At 27.0% G+C, this 6,111-nt stretch overlaps 1 pseudogene; it reads right to left on the bottom strand.

Annotated features, from left to right (window-relative positions):
• Positions 1-1,941: 1,941 nt before the first annotated feature.
• On the bottom strand, positions 1,942-2,806 carry LOC149526817 (uncharacterized; annotated as a pseudogene).
• Between the last annotated feature and the right edge of the window lie 3,305 nt (positions 2,807-6,111).

Here is a 6,111-nt window from a genome sequence, read left to right as displayed (position 1 = left end):
TTGACTGATCCTATGAGATCAATGTGAAAAATTAATAATTTATTAAATTTATAAAATAATACATTTAGAAAAAAAAACATAAGTCTTATTTGACATATAAATTAATAATCTCTTTACATATTAAAATTATATATACATAACTCACTTATGAGGTTTTTTTAAAATATGACGTTAATATTACTTGTTTTTTTTGAAATTGATGTTTTCTTACATTTTATTTCTAACTTTTTTTAATGCATTAAAAAGTTTTGATGTAGTATTCTCGTATTGCAAGAAAGAATTATGCAATTTAATTGTTGTAATTGTTGCATTGACTGTATCTTTGCACTCAATGCAAGCTCCAATACCAAAGAAGATGACAAACGAATGATTTGTACATGAATTAAACATAAAAAAAGTTTAATTGATGTATAAATTAATAAATTATTAATTGAAATTAATTTTCAATGATTTGTTTTCTTCAACATCTTTGGTAACTCATTTTGAAACTAATTAATAAAATATTGTAAAGAATACTTAAAAAATAATAAAAGTAGTGAAAGATATCCATTATTGAAATGTAAAAGACTACCATGAACCTTTCTATGCACACTTTCAACTCGCTTAGATTGATGATTGACATGAAAGGGCGACAAATAAGGAATAAATTTCTAAACTTTATCTTCTACTTTGAACCACTCACCTGATTTTTATTTAATTTTTTTTTTACATATCACAAATAATTCAATTCCATTTGATCTCAGCTATTAGGAAAAGTCTTTTGAAAAAAGAATGACAAGTGAATCCAATCGATTGGTAGATTCTTTTTTTAATTTGACTTTTCAATATCCTATAAGCCCGTAAATATATCGAGAATCTAATGGATTGATAAATTTTTTTTTTTTAAATTTGATCTTTCAATATTCTATGGACACGATATCTCTCAAGATTCCTCTTAAGACAATTTCATTCTTACATACTGTTTTATTGTAATTTAACTATTTTACTTTTTTTATAAAAAAGTTTGATTTTTTTTCTTTTTAATTTTTTCGTATAATGATAACTAAACTAACAGTATTATATATTAATTGATTGAGAAATTGAAAAAAATGATTATTTTGCTTTACCCATTTTGCATTTCAAGATTTTATATAAGATTTAAAAGTAATTCCAGTAAATAATATCACCAAGCTATATGATTTTTTTTTGTATTTTTATTCAATTCCATCTAATAAAAAGCCAATTTAGAAATTCTCAACAATATATAATTATTTTTTATTGAGTTTAGCATTAACAAAAAAACCCCACCCAGACCGATAAAGAATTACGTAAATTATTCCATTTTAAGTTCAAATTTCATTTTATATGAGTTTTTTTCTAATTTTATGTTCATTGGATTTTTCGACTCTTCGACGACTACTCGTTGATTTATTGATTTATTTTTTTGAAAGACATTTATATGTTAATTTATTTTTCTATAAAATTTTTTTATATTGCTTCTAATTTTTATATGTTTTATCAAATAACAAAGATTAAGATAAGGATGAATTAGCACATCAAACTTTTTCTTTTTAACTTTTGAATCCTCGTACAGGTAGAACATAGAGAATTATTAGAGTTTGCTACCATGAAGGAAAAATATTTATTGAAAAGGAATCAAAACTTGATAATTGGGAAGAAGAAATTCTTAATTACTAATCTACCCTTAAATTATTTGATTTTCTAACTTTTTTGTCTAATTTTTTTGCTTTTTCTTCTCCCTTTTTTCCATAATTAACTTAATTTTTATTTTGCTTCATTTTTGCTTATTTTTTGAGCCAGTTAATTAATTACATTAAAAAAAGAAAATTCCTTCGATATCTTCATAATTTCATGATACCTTAGTCTTTAAGAAAATTTAATGTTTTGAGCAAACTCCGACACACATCGAAAACAGCTAATAAAAATTAAAGAATATTTGCATTAAAGCACAAAAAAAATACTGAATATTCTTATTTAATTCTAAGCTAATTTAGAGTACGTAATAATAATAATCAGATCAGATTAAAGCTATTTAAAAATAAAATTATTTTTTTTCTCAAGTCAATTCAGCATATTACAACGTAAAGAACAAGCTTCATGAAAAAAAAAAAGAGATAAAAAAAAATCTAAAAACCTTCATGTAGGGAATTAGGCTTCGAAGATCAGCTAATCGGATTCTACTCCTCCTCTGGCGCCGCATTCAAGTCCAAAACGCCACTCTCCTCCACGGCTTCCTTTGTCTTATTATCATTATCATCAGCGATGCCATCCTTTGCGTCGGCGTCGTCGTCGACCAGCACCACCGCTCTTTCAGCCTCCACCGCCGCCCTCCACCCTTCCCCACCGCCTTTCTCGAAATATTTAACCACCACCCTCATCCTCCTCAATATTGCGAAGAACTCCTCCACCTCTTCCTCGCTTGCTTCCTCCTCCTTCCTTACCTTATTCTTCTTCTCAATTACTACTCCCTCCTTGCTTTCCTTCTCACTCCTTTTCCTTTTCTCCTTCTCCATACTCCTAAAACTTTCACATACAAATATCTTCTTCTTCCTGATACTAAACAAACAAAAAAACCCCAAGAATTTTCTCTGATTTTGAGAGTGATTTCTTATATTAAAACCGCCTTAGTGTCTAAAACGCCAGGACTAACACAACCCAAAGTCATACTTTAATATGGTTTGATTCTCTCTCCTTTTTTATATACTTTATTTGTCTTTTATTTTTTAGTAATTGGTTGGATTTTTCTTTTCATTTTCATGGATGATATTCGTGGCGTTGATGAATGACGCATGTATCACTGCCATCATAGATTTTTAGTTTAAAAATAATTAATATAATTGTCTTTTATTTATATTTAATATATTATTACTGTATCATTTCATTAAAAATTTATTAAATACACATTTTAATTTTTTTAATGTGATAAAAAGTAACAGTTAATTGTTTTATAATAACTTTATTTTATAAAAAAATATTTTTGAATTAAAATTTCTATTTTTTTAGCGGCTGAGATGTATCCGTGAAAATTTTATATATAAAGTCTTGTACGGTTAAGCAGGGGTTTTCCAACTGCACCATTGTGTGTGTGTTTTTTATAATTAATTTCTTGGTTGTTTGTTTTCGTATGACTCCATCTCGTATGGAGGACGGTCGTTTTCAGCCGTTGGATTTTGAGGACGTTATGTAGGTGACGTCATTAGAATTATGTTAGCACACGTTATAGGGGTTTCATGAGATGCTTGAAAGTTGAAAAAAAAGATGAGGATGTTACAGGACGCGCTATGTCGGTAACGCGTTTAATCTGCGAAAGGGACAATGGTGGGCCCTGTGGAATACGGTGAGGGAGTGATAGACAAGCGACGATGAGCGATGGTATGATGTGGCTGTGAAGAAATAGCAATGTTTGTCTTTCTTTCCTGCGATGATTCGCGGAAGACTGAACCCTTCCCCCGCAGTGGGTGAGCATTTTTTATTGGTGAAAATATGGAAATATTAAGGTGTATATCAAGTGCAAGATTTTTGAGTGTACCTATGATCAAGAGATTTTTTTTGAGAATTTGGGATGAATATTAATACTTTAAATTGCATAATTTAATCCAAGTATTATTATAAGAAATTTTAAATAAATTTTTATTCTTTCATTACGATAAATCAAGTAAATATATTTATATTTTAAATCAAATAAATTTTTATAACTAAACTTAGTTATTTCATATTGTATTGATGTGACATATCATAACATAATATAATATCTAGATATGATCATATGATATTTTTCATAATTTACATTAATATCATGTGATATAAAAAAAATAATATTTTGATTAATAACAGTTAATCAATCGTTAGTTATTACAGATTCATTTAACTTAACAAAAAAAATATAAAAACTTTATTTAATGTAATAAAAAATAAAAATTTATTTAAATTTTCATAAATAAAAAATTTGAAATATTATGCTTGCTTTTGTCATGTACACCAACAATTTAGGTGTTATTTGGCATGGTTTTTGTTTTCTATTTTCTGATTACATTTTCAAGTTATGTCTTTTGGTGATGGCATTAAAGTTTTGAATTGAAATGGTGGAATGCTTGACTGTATATGGACTGTGGATAGGTGACAGTGCGAATAACTTTGGTTGTTTAAGCTTCCATACTTTTCTTTATGAAAAAAAAACAAGGTACTATTATTCCTATTATTCACTTTTCACGCTTCATAGGACCCTTTTTTCTTCTAATTGTGCTTTGAGAATCAAGATTGGAATATTTAAGAGAGATCATGCCTTCACCAAGTAAAATGGTAAATTGGTTTTTCTTAAAATAACTAAGAAATAAATATACGCGTTTCAAAAGAACATTTCGATCATAAAAATTTGAAAATTGTCTTTAAATTTTGAAATTGAATGTTTCCGTGATTAAATATTAATTAATGAATTTGAATCAATTTTATAATGATTTCGTAACTTTATAAGTAATAGAATACGTAAATTTTTTAAAATGGATACTTTTAAAATAATTCATAATCTTAAACACTTACCCATTTGCTTTGAATTAAAGAATCAGAGCCTAGACTTGAAAGCCATACTTATTTTATGTTAAAAATCATTTGAAAACTATATAAAAAATAAATTAAATATTTGTAAATTGTAAGATCTTGAATCCATAAAAAATACATGCCTTTGTTTTTTTCAAAAGAGTCTTTTCCATTAAGTTAAAAATTACTTACTTAAAGTGTTTATATTCAAAATAGATAATAACTAAATAAATAAAACTAAACAAAAAGTTAAAACTTTAAAAGTAGTAAAACTTAACAATAAATAAATGAATTCTAACGTGGATATATAAATTTTTTATTAGTATTTATAAATTTAATATACGGATTGTTTGAGTGTAATTTATATATATATATGATAATAGAATATTATTGTTTTAATTATTATTTTTTAAAAAAATTATAAAATTTCAAGTCAATCTTGAATTATACCAAATCATAAAATTGGTCTTGGAAAGATATCAATCGATTCCCAATATGTGAACTTGACTTTAAGATTATCTTATCAAACTATACGAAATTCTAATATGTGATCAATCTATGATCTTTTTGATTTTAAGACTGTCTTATCAACCTATACCGAACTCTATTATTTAGCATAACTTCAAAAGCAATTTCAGTCACTATGCTGTTTTAGGGTTTTCTTTTTTAAACATTATTTATAAATAGATAAATTATGCACTAATTAAGGAATTAAATATTCTAATGTACCATGTTGTTTTAAGACGCCTATTATTTGTATTCAATTTTGATGCTTTGATGGTGATGATGATCAACCACAACCCATGGGTGGTTGGTGGGAGCGACCAAGAGTCTCGTCATGAGGTCCAAAGAGGAGACATTCGGCCCACCACTTGGAACCAGTGGCTTTGAATTTCCCATGTTGGTTGGACCCCTTCTTTAAAGCTTTCTTTGACTATCAATTTGCCCTCTCAAAACGCTCAACTATGATTATTCCACTGCGCCATGATTTTTGTTCCCACAGCAAAGAAAGAATCAAAATTAAGTCTAAATTATTGATTTATTTATATTATTTTTTGTAATTCGTTTAAAAATAATTTATATAATAATTTCTTGTTCATAAAATCAAAATACCTCGTTACAACTTAATTAACGATTAATGACTGATACAAGATTTTAAATGAAAATAAATTTATATATATATAATAAAAAAATTAAAAAAATTAAAAAATAACCTCCACTCTCAATTGGCCCTTGTGGACGAGAACTTTCATCTCAACAACCCAACTTCGAAGTTACTTAATTTATAACAATTTGAATACAACAACCAAGAAAGTGTGGAAAGCAAAACTAACAATCTAAATTGCTTGCTCATCACTTTCACTGCTATGTATTTCCAACACGAGACTCACACTTCCATGGAAATCATATTTTCTTAGAAGTAGAAAGGAAGACTAGAGAGACCAAAATAACCAAAAGCCAAATCACATTTGACTATTCGACTTAAAAAACCTAGTGGTGTTTCATAGATTCCAGACAGATATATTAGAGCAGTCATATTCTAAGTTTTAATTGTTTACCATGATATAAATTAACAAA

Source organism: Theobroma umbraticum, unplaced genomic scaffold, assembly GCF_002168275.2.
Source record: "Theobroma umbraticum cultivar Fairchild unplaced genomic scaffold, ASM216827v3 scaffold_146.0, whole genome shotgun sequence".
Classification (NCBI taxonomy): domain Eukaryota; kingdom Viridiplantae; phylum Streptophyta; class Magnoliopsida; order Malvales; family Malvaceae; genus Theobroma; species Theobroma umbraticum.
Note: the sequence above shows the minus strand (reverse complement) of the source record. Positions and strands in the feature narration are given on the sequence as shown.